The sequence below is a fragment of the Grammomys surdaster genome, unplaced genomic scaffold (assembly GCF_004785775.1).
Source record: "Grammomys surdaster isolate TR1022 unplaced genomic scaffold, NIH_TR_1.0 127, whole genome shotgun sequence".
Classification (NCBI taxonomy): Eukaryota; Metazoa; Chordata; class Mammalia; order Rodentia; family Muridae; genus Grammomys; species Grammomys surdaster.
The window spans coordinates 3,573,845-3,590,569 of NW_021604585.1; the positions used below are offsets into that span (position 1 = coordinate 3,573,845).

General features: G+C 42.5%; 1 protein-coding gene across 4 annotated transcripts in view; it reads left to right on the forward strand.

The window, feature by feature from the left end:
* The window catches only part of Syt16 (synaptotagmin 16), a 239,053-nt gene that overhangs the window by 16,837 nt on the left and 205,491 nt on the right, over positions 1 to 16,725 (forward strand). The gene's annotated exons all lie outside the window — the stretch shown is intronic.

Genomic DNA, 16,725 nt, shown 5'->3' on the forward strand with positions numbered 1-16,725 from the left:
CTTGGAGGCAGGCATCTTGGAGGCAGGCATCTTGGAGGCAGGCATCTTGGAGGCAGGCATCTTGGAGGCAGGCATCTTTACACAGCGCTCTTTTGCATTTTGAGGAGCTCAAAAATGAATGTTCAGTGTGTTTTTTATCTTCTCTCATGAATTCTTAGTCCTTTTCTAGCTGGTGTCAGATTTTCCAATCTGCCTGCCTCCCCCGCAGAAGCTAGTACGGACATCCTGGCAAAGGAGGACTAAGAACGCATGAAGGCCTATTGAGCTGCTGCGCTCTTGTCCGAGGCAGCTGACTGCGTGTTTCATGAAGGATTTGCCTTTGAGCTTGTCCCTTATCAAGACCAGGGACAGGATTATTCTAATGGAATTCCACTGATTCTTCTCCAAAAAGGCAATGCAGTGTGTCAAAGGCTTGTTGGCCTCAACTAAGGCTCTCGAAGGACCTGTCTCAGTGAAACACATGAATGAGAGGAAAATGAGCCTTTCAGAAGGAAAGCCTTTTACTTCTAAAGGAATAGGCTTTCCAGCCATGCTAGTCTGGATTCACTAAGGTTCCAGACTATACACTATGGATCAGCTCTGGTGCGCAGCATCATCCTGCCACCGTGTGGCCATAATGAGAACTGCACATTCCCTGCTTCCTCCATGATGTCCTGCAAGGCTGGAATTGGTCACCCTGAATGGCTCTTTGAAGTAACATAATTCGATGATCTTATATATAAAAAATCTCTATAATAGGTTTTAAAAGAAAATTTATTTAGTAAATTTTGTCAGTTGTGTAAAAACATCTTAGTGTGCTAGATAATGTGTGTTCAAATTAAGACAGGGCCACAGTTGTGTTACAAAGCTGGCGAAGGGAGCTGCTCTGAGGCTGTGCATTTTCTGTGGATTGAAGGAACATATACAGCAGGCATTAGTGCTGTATATATTTATTTAGATGGTAATTGTGTTTTATGTCACATCTTTTTTTTCCTCTTCTACGTTAATTTTGTGATTAGCTGTTCCTGACTGAGAACAAGAAATGCGGTTTCTATCATTATTAAGCTACCTTTCCATGCATCAGGATAACATGGGTCTGAGGCTGGTGCCACTGCACCCCGCAGAAGGCTCCATTATGCCACAGCACACACTGCTCTGTAGCAGCTGAGGGCTGGACCCACCCATCTAAGCTGTCAGATGACCCCTCCTAGCCATTCACACCACTGGGCACTGCTGGACAGTGCCTAGTGACCACCACCTGTGGCCTTTCTGGAATAGCTCTTCCAATCCTTACCCACCCAGGAAGAGATGGGGACTTGGGCTCCAGACAAAACCTACTTCCTCCAACTCATTCTTCTCAGTTCTGAAGAATATCTCTCTGCGTTCTTTTACCTTCTTTCACAAACCACTGCCTACATAGGAACTGCATGGAACTTTGTTAGGAGCCCATAATAAACTACTAGGTATATGTTTCGATGACTGCCAAGGAATCTAGAACCCCATGTATCCAATCGTCTGAGCTGGAATAGAAGCAGGAAGAAGGTAGGCTCCAATGTCTCTGCTGTGTCTGCTGTAGCAGTGGGTCAGAACTCTTGGCTGGTGAAATCGTCTCTCTACTTGGGTCAGCCCTAACCATTTGAAAAACACTTCTTTAAGGAGGTGCAACCTTAGTCTGAGCCTGACACTTGGTTCTAGCAGCGTGGAGATGATGTCACAGCCCCGATGGTGAATGACTGTCTAGTGCAAATCATTTGCCCGAGGCACCCCTACTCGCTTCTCCAGTTCACTCCTCCAGGCGCACCACACTGCCAGGACCAACCAGGTCTCCCATTTCTCAGAGAGGGCTCTGAGAAATGCTGAAGAAAGTCTTGTGGTCTGAATCTCTCTCTCAAAACACCCAATGTTATCATATTGCTATGTTTGTTGGTACCTAGTGGGAAGTGCCTGGGTCATGAAGACTCTGCTTCATGAGGAATTAATAGGCACATCCTTATAAAAGCAGGAGGGGGTGGATGAGATGGGGGCTTCAGGGTGGAGGGGAAATGGGGAAAGGGAATAACATCTGAAATGTAAATAAAATATCCAATTAAAAAAAGGGGGGCTTTCAGGAGTGGCTTTCTCTCTTCTTTTCTGCCCTGGGAAGATACATTTTGTTAAATGAGATTGTAATGAGGCCCTCCCGAGGTGCTAAGTCTAGGCTCCCTAGCCTCCAGGATTGTGAAAATTTTCTGTTTGCTTAGAGTATGGTATTATGTTATGGAAGCACAAGATGACCTTAGGCTGAAGTGACGATCTCTTCACAATGCGGTCAGGAAGTAAGTCACAGGCGCTGGCATTTGAAGAAGTGAATGCGGTGGGCACGGTCCATTTCAGGCAGTAGGAGTGGTGTCAGGGTAGGAGGAATGGGAGACATGTTGGATTTCATGGTATGTTGTGGTTCAGTGCGGTGAACCTGGAGGAGTTAATTGGAGAAGAGAGTAGAGTGAGTTGGGCAGAAGGCTAACCACAGAGGACTTCATTTCCCACGCTAATACAATTGTTCCCTCAGCCCAGCCTCAGGCCATTTTCTATTGTATTATGTCCCCAGGGACTAGCTTAGAGGACTGCGCAAGTCTCTCAGGGCTAACTGAGCATCTGTGTTTTTAATTTTCTGATCAGGAAAATGTCTCTAAACTGGGAGTACCTTGGAGAGGAAAGAGGGAAAGAGAAGATGAGCAGAAGAAAGAAATCAGGAGAAAGGAAGGAGGGCAGAGATGAGGTAGCTATCATTAGACCGGGCAGGCGAGGGGTGCAGGGATTGAACTGAGGCATCATATGGGCAGAGGAGTCATTTGGGGTGCTAGCTGGAGCTTTTCTACGTAAGGCTTGACAGGTGTCTGGGACTAGATACTGTGGGTGAGGGAGAAATCAAAGATGAGACTTTTCAAGTTTAGAAAGTGGCTGCTTGAAAATGGTATCATTCAAGACAGAAAGAGGGAGCGGATGTGGAGGCCAGACGTACCTGTGGGTGAAGGTGCACATCGGACTTCTGGGTAGAGGCAAAGCAGCCTGTTGGAAGGCTAGATGTGGAGCTTGGCAGTGTTGGAGGCTTGAAGTTGGGAAGCATTGGTGAGCACGCCTTGGAGAAGCCCTTAGGGTGGGCAACTTCACACAGAGAGACAAGGAGAGTAGAAGCCCTTAGGGTGGGCACCTTCACACAGAGAGACAAGGAGAGGAGAAGCCCTTAGGGTGGGCACCTTCACACAGAGAGTAGGCAAAGACATTGGGCCCAAAGCTGCACACTTCATTTCCAGCACCCGCATTAAGGTTCATAACCATCTGTAACTCCAGTTCCAGAGGATCCAGTGGCATCTTCGTGTATCTGCAGGCACAGACATGTGCACAGTGCACAGACATATATGCAGGCAAAACATCCAAGCACATAAAAATAAAGAAAATGTAAAACGTCTGTATTCTGTACATGCAGATGTTCATTTGCTACTATATTGATGACAGAAAAACGTGGACTGTGACTTGTTTGTTTTACTTGTTCTAAAGGGAGATTTATAATCAGGAGTGGTGTGTGTGTGTGTATGTGTGTCTGTGTGTGTCTGTGTGTGTGCATGCATGTGTGTTCATCTGTGTGAAACATTGAGGTTGTTCCTAGGCATGTTCTTCAGTTTCTCTCCATTTTCTGAGATGGGGTTTCTTGCTGAACCTGGATCTTGCTAATTAGGGTACCGGAGCTAACCAACTTCCCAGGAGATGGTGGCATCCCTTTCTCTGCCTACCGAGGGCTGAGATTTCAGTTGAAGTCCACTCGGATTTATAATTCCAGTCCTTCGCTTGTACACTTCCCACTGAGCAATCTCCCTGGCTCTAGGGAGTCATTTTTGACCCTTGACAACTTTCAGGAGTTGGTCCTTTCCTTTCCACCTTGGTTTTGTGGCAAAATCCATTGTGTTATTTTTACTGCCAGGGTGGGGGGCCTGTGGGCTTCTGGGTAATTCTCCTGTCTTAGTCTTCTGTTTGCACAGGAGTGCTGAGATAATGAATATATACTACTTTCAGCTACGTGGATTTTGAGGGTCAGACTCAGGTTGTCAGGCTTGTGTGCTAAATGCCTTACCCATGGAATCGTTTGCCTGTCTCCAATAATGTTTATAGTCTGTTAGAGCAACTCCAAGTTTAAAAATAGCTTAAAATTACATTTCTTGTATATATGTGTGTGTATAGGCATGCACGCACATACTTGTGGGTACATGTGTGCTACAGCATACATATGATCATCAGAGGACAAGGCTGGTTCTCCCCTTCCACCGTGTGCCTCCACTGTATGGAAAACTAAGTATACTGCTTTAACAACAGAAAATGGCTGTTTTTGGATTGTTGGATAGTATACCTTGAAATTAGGTGTTGTCAATTTTCACCTTTGTTATATTACAATAACTATTAGCCATTTAAGGGATTTGTTTCCTTTCATGGATAGAAATAATCTATTGTTTGGATATCACATAATATACATATCAACTCAGTGGTTAGTGGACTTGGACTTTTTTCAAGTGTTTCTCACCTTGAATAAAGCTGTTGTTATGGGTGCTCATATGAAGTAGATGGATGGGCGTGTGTTGTGGGTGCTCAGGTGAGGTACATGGATGGATATGCGTTATGGGTGTTCATATGAAGTATATGGATGGGCATGTGTTGTGGGTGCTCAGGTGAGGTACATGGATGGACATGTTTTGATTTTTCATGCTATAGAAGTTGTGAAGATGTCTTCTAAACACACATTCTTATATCACCGCTGTGAAGTTTCAGTTGTTTTATACCCTCTATAACTTTTGATATTGTCAGCTTTGATTGTACACATGTGTGGTGCATGCCTATAGCCCAAGCACTCAGGAGTCCAGGACAGCCTGGGCTGTCTAGCACCATAGCGGGAGAGGCTTATCCAAACCAAACTAATCCTGAGATTCCATTTTGTTTTTAATTTGTTTCTTCCCAATGGAAATGATGTTAACTAGTTTCTTAAGAGCTTATTTGCTACCTGAGATCTTCTCTAGAGGATTATATTCATTTAATGCTTTTGCTCCTTTGACAACTGGGCTTTCTTATTGTTCTGTTATGATTCTTTATTCCATAGATGTGTTCTTTCCCAGACGTGTGACTTGTAAATGTTTTCTTGGCGTCTGCAGCCGCACCTTTCATTTCCCAAATAGCGTATATTGATGAATGAATATTGTACGTTTAATGTAACTTTTTAGTTTTGGAGACGGGATCCATGCTGGCCTTGAACTTGCGATCTTCCTGCTTCAGCCCGTGTAGAACTGAGTTTACACGTGTATGCCAACATGCATAGCAAGTTTTAAGTTTAATAAACCAGCTTATCACATCTTAAAAGACTTAGTACTTACTGTCTTGCACCTAAGAAATCTTTGCCTAACCCAAAGTAACCAGGATTTGCCCCAGTTTTTAAAAGTGTATTTTATTCGCATCTATTGACGCTATATAGTAGTGAGTTTCATTACAACACATCCGTAGTTCTTACCTCCGTGTCACTCGCTGGTCTCTTTCTCTACCTCCTTATTGCTTATTTATTTATTTGCTTGCTTGCTTATTTATTTAGCTATTTGAGACAGAGTCTTAATCTGTAGCTCTGGTTGACCTGAAACTCCAGAAATCTACCCACTACTACTTCTCGTCTTCTCTATGTTCTTAAATAACGTTTCTACGGCTTTAGTCCTTACACTTAAGTATGGGCGCATTTTCTGGCTTTGTTAATGTTATGAACTAAGGGCCCAGTTTGTTTCTTTGTTCTCCTTTCTTTCAGGTGGGCATTGCTTTCTCAGTGTTAATTGGGAAGGCTTCTCCTCCCCCGGTGAGCTGCCTTGCTGCTTTATTGGAAGTTAATGGCCATAGTTGTCTGGGATGCATTCTGCATATTCTTTTTTTGTCCATGGATACATTTGTCTGTTTGTCTGTCAATACCATGCTGCCTTGATTTCTGCAGCTTTAAACTTAGAGAGTGTCGACCGTAGAGAGTGTAAAGTTCTACACTTTTCCCTTTTTTGACACAGTTTTGAGTAATGAGAGGATTTGCATTACCTTGTATTTTAGAATCAGCCTGTCGATTTCTATGACTAAGTTCCCAACTGTATTATACAGTGCAGCGTGGTAAGAAATAAAAGGCAATGAATCCGAAGGGGATCAAGAAAATTCCCTTTTCTAGATTTGTCCTCAGAGTGAGTCCTCCTCATGTGGATTTTGCTATTCGTCTTCAGTGAATTTCCCCATACGGAGCCCTTAGAAGATCCACCCACATATCAGCTATGAATTGGGAACTGTACGAGAGCCCTCAGAATCTATACATTTGTAACAGTTCCCTAAGATGCAAAGTCAAATACATCAACTATTGCTTCCCTCATTCTGACAATTAGCTGAAGACAACATGATTTATAACTAAAACTCCATGCTATTTACAATTAAAACATTATTTATGCTAGCATACAAGGCAAACTATTTAGGGGCTGTCAATGGAGGTTACACTGTTGGACAAAATGGCTGCAGTGTTGCCAATTTTAGAGGGATGTGTTTCGTTCCTACCAGTAAGTCTGATAGCTCACCGGAATTGTTTATCAGATTGAGGGAGCACCCTCCTCTTCATAGTTTGCTGCAAGTTTTAGACAGAACTGGAGGGTCTGGAGACAGAGACCAGTTGATTAAGTGGCTCTGGGCAAGCCTGGGGACTGGAGTTTCAGTTCCACAGATCTCAAATAAAAAGCTGGGAACGGAGAGACTGGAGGAGCCCTGGGATGTCTTGGTCAGATAAACAAAAAACAAACAGAAAAGGGGATAGCAACTGCGGACTGACATTCAAAGCTGAACAATGGCCGCCACATGCATGCAACCTGCACACACGTGACTGTGCACAAACAAAACACACCCCGCTGAGGCGAAGATCTGTCAGTCACCTTCTCTGTAGCCTTTGAGGCAATCGTGTAAGTTTTGCTATTTAGTCTGTTGATATGTTGAGTTAATGGTTGGTTTCCAAATGTGTAACTATCCTTGTACGTTGGGAACAAATAGCATTTTGTCATATATTTTAATCTATTAAAATGTATTGTTGGACTTCTTTGTATAAAAATGTAAGAATTCTTGTGTTCATATTATTTTTGTCTATATTACAATATTAGCATAAATTTCTTTAGTAATTTTGTTTTTGATAATTCTCTTTGTTTGTTTGTTTTGTTTTTGTTTTTGCCTGGCACCCTGGGCACAGTGCTTGCAGCCCATGAGCCGTACTGTGGTGCCTTCCTCTCGTCTCCACGTTAGGGCAAGCAGTGGCAGCAGCAGCGGCAGCAGCAGGCTGAGTGGTCTGGCCTAGCAGGTGGCCATGGGGCGGGGCAGGCTGGTGATGGCCAAAGCTTTCTAGCAGCCGGAGGACCCACCCTGTTCTTCAGTGACGTGCTCCTTTGCCTAAAGCTGTGCTCCTATACCTGTCGCTGCGGCCACTGCCAGCACGTCTCTAGTTCTCTTCTGTCAACAGAGCATGCTGCTCCAGTCTGCCATCTCTCTTTTCTCAATATAATACTTTTATCAATTCTTTGGGAATTTCGCATCATGCGTCCCAGTCACACTCATTTCCATGTCCTTCCATGTATGCCTCTCACCCTTGTGACCTCCCCCCTTAAAAAAATTTAAAAAATTAAAATAAAGAAGTCCAGTTTTTGTTATCTATATAGACACTGGAATATGGTCAAACTCTCAGTGGCCTGCCTCTTAAATAGAATCGGGCCGTTAACCATATTTTTTCCCCCAATTCTAGGAAGCCACTTTTTAAGGCATCTAATTGTAAGGCCTGCCTGCCTTAGCTGTTCTGGAGATATTGTGCGTGTATCCTCCTCCGCTGCTGTGTCTCCCTCCTCCGCTGCTGCGTCTCCCCTTGAAGCCTCTGTGGGTGCTGGCAGCTGCGGCCATCTTGAATCCACACTAGCTTGCCATTTTTGTTTATTGTTTCAAAGATGCGATTGCACTATCTTCTGGCTTGTGTTGCTTTGGACACGACCTGTGTTGTTCTTTGTTTCTTTGTATGTACTTTGTATGTATTAATTCATAAATATATATAGGAATTAATTTTAATTCGCAAATAATTTTGAAATTGGTAGAAAAGTAACATGGCATGGCAAAATGGATATAACTGTGGCCAATTCATGCAATCTTTGGACACAGTTAAACATGTGCAGAAGTGAAACAATGCAGCCATTTTACCCCAAAGAAACAACAATGTTCATGTAGCTCCTCCCACTCTGCCACTAGCCTACGCTTTTAAATCCACTGTTGACTCTTGCTTCCCAGTGTTTTTAATAGAAGATCTACAGATAGGTAGGTAGATAGATAGAATAGATGAATTGGTAATTTTATTATTATTATTTATTTATTATATGTGAGTACACTGTAGCTGTCTCCAGACACCCATATGAGGGCATCAGATCTCATTGCAGATGGTTGTGAGCCACCATGTGGTTGCTGGGATTTGAACTCATGACCTCTAGAAGAGCAGTCAGTGCTCTTAACCACTGAGCCATCTCACCAGCCCGCTTCCCAGTGTTCAAGGTTCTGTGTCTTGTCTGCTCAGCTGTGCTGTGAACCTGAACACAAAGAACATACAGCAGTCAATTTCTATCTGGACACTGATCCAGGCCGGCGATATATATTAGTTTGGTGATTTTACTGTTTTCATTTGGGGTTTGTTGAGCTCTTGGAATTATGGCTTCTCATAGTGTTTGGGGAAAGTTTAAGCATTGTTTATTTCTCCCCCCCCTCCTCCTCTTTATCTTCCTTTTCTTCCTCACCCTCCTTATCCTTCTCCTCTTCCTCCTCTTCTTCTTCATGGTCATTGTCTTCCTCCTCTTTTGAGAAAGTGTTTCTCTGTGTAGCCCTGGCTGCCCTGGCTCTGTAGACCAGGCTAGGCTTGAACTCAGAAATTCATCTGCCCCTACCTCCTCAGTGCTGGAATTAATGTATGTACTACCATGTCCAGCTCTTTTATTTTTGAGTATTGTTTATTTAAATATTCTTTCATAGTCTATTTCTCTAGGACTCTACTGACATGTAGCCAGATGCATGGCGCATGTGTACCTGTGTGTGTATGTGCATATGTGTGAAAATTCTACATATGAGAGAATACATGTAATTTGTCTTTTTGAGCTTGACTTAATTTAACATTATTTTTAGTTCTATCCATTTTCTACCAAATGACAATTTAATTTTTGTGATTGAATAAAATATTTTTTTTGTGTATATTAATTTTATCTATCCATTTATTTACTGATGAACATCTAGGCTTGGTTCCATTTCTGGTGACCAGTGCTACAAAGAGCATGAAGTCAATACCCAGGAATAGCATAGCTAGGTCACATGGGCAGTTGCAGTTGGAGTATTTTGATGCAGCCCCATAGTTTCTATGAATATTTCAGGTAGTATTGTTGGTAGAATGAGACTTTGTTGTTGTTTGGTCCTATCATTTATCACCAGTATTCTATTTTTAATATTGGGAAAACTAAGTTCTTTTTTCCCCCCTAAAATATATGGACAGTGATTGAACCTCCCGGCAGCACTGTGCAGGGATTGAGATATGGAAACTGTTTAGTAAGTTTGTGTTTCCATAAAAATATAGAAACTGTTTAGTAAGTAGTAGTCTTTGTTAGTAGTGGATTCACACTACATATGCAGTCCAATATGCTGATTTTAACCCAATGATGAACATTCACTGCATTGTTTTATAGTGTTCATTTGATGCATGATGAATACCTAAATGCACAGTCATAAGTTCTTCTCTTATCTTTGGATGCATAGGTTATTTTACCATTAACACAATATGTTTCTACCCTCAGTTATTTCTTATTGTAGTAAAATATACATAACATTTGCATTCTAACTGTCACATGGCTTCAGTGCAGTGGCATTAAATATGTTTATGTTGTTATGTAGTCTCCCGCTGTCCATCTTCAGTGTTTTTATCTATCTATCGTGTGGCTTTCCTTGGGAGATAATGTCTGTAAGAACCGTTCGTCTCAGAAACGGGAAGGCAGCACTGAAAGCCCGAAAAGCAACTGAGATAAGTTTACCTTGTTAGTAAGTAAACGAATTAGTGGGGCAATTCAAAAAGCATCAGTGGAGGGCTGCCGGCTGCGGCATCTCCCTACATGTGTCGATCCCCTGCCTAGAGAGTCCCCTTTAATTAGTTTTATTCTCACACTATGCCTTTATATGATAGCTCTCTTCTAAAATGGATAGAGCCAGAAACCATCATGTAAGTGAAATAAGACAGACTAAAGGGAAAAAAAAATCACATTTTCTCTTCTAGCTATCCTGTCCTATCTATCTATCTATCTATCTATCTATCTATCCATCCATCCATCCTCCCTCCATCCCTCTCTCTCTCTCTCTCTCTCTCTCTCTCTCTCTCTCTCTCTCTCTCTCTCTCCCAAGCAAGCTCAGTCAGTCAGCAGGTTTTCCAGGGAGAGAGTGACGATTAAAAAGAAAAAGACAATTAGACAACACTGTAGCCTGACCTCGGCCTGTTTGGAGGCTCTGAGTGTTTTTTTTCCTAGTCTGCTTTTATACCGTTTTAGTTCCATGTAGATCATAAGGTCAGCTCTAGGTTAAGGAACGAGCGAGGCAATGAACAAAGTCTTGTGATCACTGTTTCTAGGGGCTTATCAGGATGACCAAGATATCTCCTACTTCCCTGTCCTAGCCCAAGGTCAGATTCTTGCCTCAAGCCTAGTTCTTTGTTATAGCCCAAAATCAGATTCCTGCTTAAAGGTCCTGGCCCAGTGTCAAATTCCTGCCTGAATCTACTTCCTTGTCCAGGCCTAATGTCAAATTCCTGTCAAGTTTCTAGAAGTGGCCCCAAAAGCTCTCTATATGCTATCTCTCTATCTCTTATCTCTCTATCTCTTTATCTCTCTATCTCTTTATCTTCCTATCTATCTATCTATCTATCTATCTATCTATCTATCTATCTATCATCTATGTATCTATCTATCTATGTATCCATCTATCTATCCATCTATCTATCTATCTATCTATCTATCTATCTATCTATCTATCTATCTATCATCTCCTATCTATGACATGTAGGAGGTGGAAGGACTTAATAGAGAGGATAGTTAGTGAGGAAGAAAAGAAACATAGACATTATGTGTTCTCTCACATAAGGAATCTAGATTTAAATACACATACGTGACATGAAACCGGAGAGGAGAGGAAGGGAGGGAGGATGGGAGCCGGCAGGAGGCGAACAAGGAGGTGGACGGGAAGGGAGCAGAGCACAGTGATACATATGTATGAAAATGTCATGATGGAACCCATAATTTAGGAGTCTAAGAATGAATCTTTGATTAAAAAGGAGTTAAAAAAACTGTCTTGCAAAGATTTAATAATCTTTAATATAGACAATTTGAACACGAGTCTCGACTTGAAAATCATGTCAGAGATTTCCCTGCATTTGTTCCTCCCCAAAATTAGCCCCACTCCAGAAGATTCAGCTCTTCATTGTGTCCCTTACGATTCTTATCTAGTGTTCAGGATGGGGCCTCGCTCAGTATTTAGTCTGAGGAGGATGAGCAGCAGCAGCTGGGCTGCTGAGACCAGGGCTGTGCCTCATTTGGAACTCCATTTAGATTTCGTTCTGAGCTTTGGCAAGCACAGACTTTGGGTGAACTGCCTTTGCCACAGCTCAGAGCCTTTTGTTTTCTTCCCTTTCATGTCCAGGTATTAGCTCTTTCTTCTTTGGACCTCCAAAGAGCAAGTTCAATTTTGCATAAACAGCTTGCGGTATAGTAAAAATGCCTTTCTGGGCTTTTCTGTAAGCAATAGTGTTCACAGACTCTGCTTTGGGATCATGTGTAGGAAAGAACCACAGTAAAACACAAACATAGTTACAGTATACCCACTGACAAATTAATTAGCTTTATCTGTTTTTTTTCATCAAAGGGAATCATTTTAATTGGGCTCCATGTTTTTACTGAGAGTGGATGGGATAACCCTTTGACCACAGATGGATCTTTCCTGGGAAAAGTTAACTTGTAAGCTCTAAGAGCCAATAGCCTTTGAGTTATTGATGTGATTGTTGATGTGTGATCTTGCTTGGGCCTTAATATTTGGCTGTTGCAAACTGGTCAACCATTGGCCATAAGTGTGTAAATCTTTCCCTAAACAAAAGAGAAAGGCTGCTAGATGCAGCCCATTATCTCAAGAACTCATTATCTGTAAGAGATCTCCTGCACCAGATAATCTGAAATTAATTGGGTCCTAGAAGCCAGCTCTCCATTGTGTCTGTCAAGGTCCTTTGTATTTTTTCTCAAGAAAACAAAAGTAACAGAGATGTTGGAAATAAAATGGGGTCCAGAGGATGGGTCACCTCCAGCCTCCCTTCCACCGGTGCTAGCTTTCTGCTTCCAGTTAGCATTTTCTCCTTCCTTCTCCTGTAAGCTTTTTCCAGGGCTCTGTCTGCCATTGCACCTTGGTTAGATGACTTGATACATTGTTTAGAACACTTGCTAGGAAACAAACCTAGCATATCTAATTTTGATACATGTTTAATTAAAAACTCTTTTTTTAAAAAAAAAGATTTATTTATTTTATTTATGAGTACACTGTAGCTGTCTTCAGACACACCAGAAGAGGGCATCAAATCTCATTACAGATGGTTGTGAGCCAGCATGTGGTTGCTGGGATTTGAACTCAGGACCTCTGGAAGAGCAGTCAGTGCTCTTAACCACCGAGCCATCTCTCCAGCCCCCAATTAAAAACTCTTTAATTACATTTTTTTTCACTTCAGTGTAAGACAGTTTAATATCGCTGCAGTACCATGGAAAGTTCTGGCTCTTTGCTGAGCTTGCTCTACCCTTTCCTGATTCTACTCAAAACAAAACCAAAACCAAACAAACAAATAAAAAACCAAACCAGCTCTTCCATACTTTTTTCCTGTGGTGATCTATAACAATCCTAAAAATGTCCCCAATTAATGAGCTATTTATTCATTATCTTGAGAATCAATGCAGGCTGTCTATCATAATATAAAAAGACCCAAGAGCTGAGAGTAAGTACTTCCTCTAACCTGTGGCCTTCTAAGAAATTGTAGACCCGTGAGAGCCACCTCTAGAGTGTGAGAAAAGAGGTGGGCGAATTTTCTTTTGTATTGGGGAAGTTTGGACATGGCTAGTGAGGGGCTGTTGCTATTATAAATGCACAATACCTTCAGAAATCACACTGGTTAGTGTTCAGAAAAATCCGATGGGCAATTCTGGGGGTAAAAGCTGCGTGAGTGGTGTGTGATTGCTGGGAAGGAGGGGTGCATGCGCTCTAATTGCACAGCATGTTGCAAGACAATTTTATTCATTTTGACAAGAAATATGCTTTTCCTTTTTAGAGCTGTTGCTATGGAAAGCATTAAGTGTGTAAGGCGGAGGGAGGGCGGGTACACGGAAAACACTTTTTACATAAGGGGAGGTAGACAATATGGCTGCTTTGTGTCTTTACATCTTTAGGCCTCAGTGTTATTGTGCTTCACAGATGGGTCCTTATGCTTTTAATTTACATTTGAGAGTTTTCCTTAGTGAGAATCTTTGGGGCTATGAAATAGTATTAGTGGATAGTCTACAATATCCAGCTGAAAATCTAAGTGGTTGTGTTACATCAACTGTTCGTTCTAGCTGTTGCTTCCACTGAGGTAAGACACGGCTGTATTTACATGTTTTAACACTTCACACATAATACGTATGGGCATGACCCATAGGACAGAATCTGTTGTCATTTTAAAGTACAGTTATTCTAGAAGTTGGGGATGGAGATCACTTGACGAAAGTGCTTGCTTTGCATGAAGCCCTGGATGCAGTCCTCAGCCTCATGTCTGTCAGTCCTGGCACTTGGAAGATGGAGGATCAGGGGTTCAAGATCATCCTCAGCTGCAGAGCGACCAGCCATTGTGGGATATAGGGGCCCTGATCTAAAAGAAACAAGAAGACAGTCCCAAACAGTAAAACAACAACAAAAAACCTAAGCAGTAAAACAACAACAACAACAATAACAACAAAACTGGCCTGGATTACTGGATGAAATTCCAGTACTGTGGAGGCAGAGGAAGGTAAACCTCTATAGGTTTGAGGACAACCTGGTCTACATAGTGAGAGATAAGGCCAGCCTGATCTACATGGTGAGATGCTTCTCAAGACAACAACACTAACAACAACAACAACAAAGTTTTGTTTCGTACCAAAACAAAACTATAAAGTCAACTTATTCTAGATATAAAATTAAAAGAAACAGCAAAGTGGACAAACTTCAGAAAATGGGGAACACATTGACTTTTGTTTACTTACTTGTATGCTTATTTATTCAGTCCTGGGGCCATTTTACCCTGGAACTTAAGAGCAGCCCTTGACTACTGGACAACCTAGCTGTGCAAACTGCTGTTGAAGCCAAAACAGCCCAGGTATCGCTTGGGTGTGCCTCAGACCTGCCTGGTACAGGTCTCCAGGTAGCACTGTGGAGATCTCTAAGCAAGTGGAAATCCGAGATGAGCTGCCTCTGATGGTGGGGTGAGGGCTGTCTGCAGCACCCACTGTCAGGGGTGGCTTCAGTGAGCAGATACAATGTTTCACTCTTGGACCAGTCTGTCAAGAGACGTGGTCAGTTTGTATCGTCTTCCTGTGACTTTTCTCTTCTTGCTTTTTGTTACATTTCTAGTTTCAAATGAGGAATGAGGGACTTTGGAAATTAGAGACATTTCTGCAGATTAGCAATACAGGAAATAATGAACAAGACATTCAAGAATTGGGGAAAAAAATCTGGAAAGATGGGAAAGGTAATTAAAAACTCCAAACATATTATTGATCTTCATGTGGTAAAATCATGAAAAATGTAAAGAATTTTTAATCATTTTATGTGTATCAGTGTTCTGACTGCTTTGGATGTGTGTTTGTACACCATGGGCATGCCTGCATCCAGAAGAGGGCATCAGACCCCTGGCACTGGAGTTATGGACAGTTGTGGCAGCCATGTGGATGTTGGAAATTGAACGCCCACCCTCATCTCTCCTAAGATAATCTTTCTAAGGTTTAAGAAAAACCTTAGAAGCTCTGATGTAGAGGCTTTGTTTCTGGCAATAAAACCAAAGGCTGATTAACGGAAGCACTACTTGAGTTGTTTAAAAGCATGTTGCCTAGAGGCTGGTGTCTGTCTGCATTATGTTCCTTTCCTTGTACCCAAAAGGTACTGGACTTCAGGAAGTTGTTGACTGTGTGTGATGAGGGAGAGCATCCATTTCAAGCTCTCCTCTGCAGGCAGATAGGAAATGGGTTGAGCTATGAAAGAAATAGCGAGGTGAGTGCTTCCTGCCTGAGCAACAATGGGGAAGAAAGATACCTGCCTGTTGCTTAGGAACGGCAATCCCGTATGCTTCTGCTACAGGAGAAACCAGGTCACTGGCTGTTGGAGCTCACCTGTGCATTGTGCAAACAGAGCTGAAGTGAGCTCTCTTTGCTCCTAGGCTTCTGGCTTGCAGAGGGTCTTTCCTTGGTTAGGAAAGCACTTTCTTTTTTTCCCACTTTCTTTCTGTACAGCAGTGACTTGCCCTGGATGCAGTCAGTGTCTCAGAATCATTCCAGTCCAAAACAGCTGCATTAATCGGGAGCAGGGAGGTGGTGATAATTGATCTCCAGGAGCTGGCCGTTGACCTTTCTTGACAAGGCGGCTGACAGTTATCATCCCCACCCCCTATAAAGGGGGAATACACACATTCTCAGGGTTCCACAGCTAGATCTAGAGTTAAGGAGAGAGGACAAAACACACCTTTTGGAAAGCACCGGGAACCCCCTTACTTGCACTAAGGAAGGAATGTGGTTTTTAACCTTAGCTATGGTTATAACCTATTTGGGAACTTTGAAAACGCTACACCCAATACTACTACACCCAATACTACTCTCTGCTTCCTTCTAGCCTGCGAAAATGCTGGCTCCTTAAGTCTGAGGTGGAACCTGGCCCTTCCTGGAGGACTTACAAGTTCCCATGTAATTAGAGCTTAAAATACCAGTTCTAATTTTTCATTACTTCTCAAGGCTATCTGGGGGAGTCTGGTGTGAAGTTCAGAGGCACCCTCATTCCTGTTGGGAGTGGCTACTTGCCCTTCTCCATGGAAAGCCAGTGTCCTGCAGCTTGTGGTTCAAGGATGGATTTGGGGTTGTTCAGATTTCTTTAGTATATTTCCCCCAGTGAGAGTCCTGAGAAGGAGAACTGAGGCTTTGTGTTTTGGATAGAAACAGTGGAAATATCTAGAGGATAGCCAGATGGTGGGTGCTGCCAAGAAGAGACCCAATCTGTGGTTGTTTCTTACTGGATAGAATGATAAGTGCAGAACTTTCTAGATACAAAGACCCTATCACGAGGAAACTAGGCCTGAGCAAAGTCATGAAAGGTATGGATACCACTCAGTTCTACTCACGGGTTTTCAGGGAGAAGACACTTAGAAAACTTCAGTGAGTTGACTACAATGTACAGAAGCTGTGTATTACTACAGTGTGCAGAAGCTGTGTATTACTACAGTGTGCAGGGGCTGTGTATTATTACAGTGTGCAGGTGTTGTATATTACTATAGTGTGCAGAGGCTGTGTATTATTACAGTGTGCAGAGGCTGTGTATTACTACAGTGTGCAGAGGCTGTGTGTTACTACAGTGTGCAGAGGCTGTGTATTATTACAGTGT